Source organism: Penaeus monodon, chromosome 30 (assembly GCF_015228065.2).
Source record: "Penaeus monodon isolate SGIC_2016 chromosome 30, NSTDA_Pmon_1, whole genome shotgun sequence".
In the NCBI taxonomy this organism is placed as follows: Eukaryota; Metazoa; Arthropoda; class Malacostraca; order Decapoda; family Penaeidae; genus Penaeus; species Penaeus monodon.
The window spans coordinates 17,413,462-17,414,299 of NC_051415.1; positions in this window are offsets into that span (position 1 = coordinate 17,413,462).

Genomic DNA, 838 nt, shown 5'->3' on the forward strand with positions numbered 1-838 from the left:
TCATATAAAATACAGGCGACTTGTTTTTGCAAATAAGGTATATTTATCTTCATACCAGCTGGAGATAAAAGATTTTTTATGACATGGTGTGCATGGTACAAAATAATTTGCTGTTTGTTCTGAAAATTATGGTGACAAATGCACACTTTACAGGGTGCTTGTGAAATTGCACAATAATGCTACCCAATCACGGAATGACAAGAAATAGCCACTCATTTACGCAAACCATTCTTCCTTTGTTTGTAACTGAATAATTCTGCCCATTGCTCGAGACAGATATGTGTGAGCGTGACTAGATTTACATCACCTTGACCATACCACTGGATCTATGTACGTTGAGCACTCATTGGAAATAATGAATTGTATGACATTTATACTACCAGATGGCATCATTTCTTTCCTTTTCTTGAAAGTGGTTTCTAAATCAGTATTGCATTCAGTACTCCAGATTCTGATTTTGCCTTTAACACTAGGTTTCAGTATGAAGTAAATTTGGAATTTGAACTTCAATAATAAAAAAAATATTGTCTTGAGCTCTAATTTTTAATTGTTTGCATTTCTTCCTATATATTTTTCAAATGTGTATCATTAGTTTATAAAAAGTCATATTTTGTCCTGTAGAAGATGTAGGAGTCTTGCTCAGGAATTAATAATTCTCTGAGAAGAACTTAATATTTTTGAAGTGTCTGTTTCTACAGCTAAATTAATTATCAACATGTGTAAAGGAAAAATATCCCAATGGTTATTAGAAAAATGTTATGATATCTTGGCTTTTCTCCTTCCCTCCTAGACAATAGCATCTGTTAATTAAACCATTGAGAAATGCCAGACTGTATCC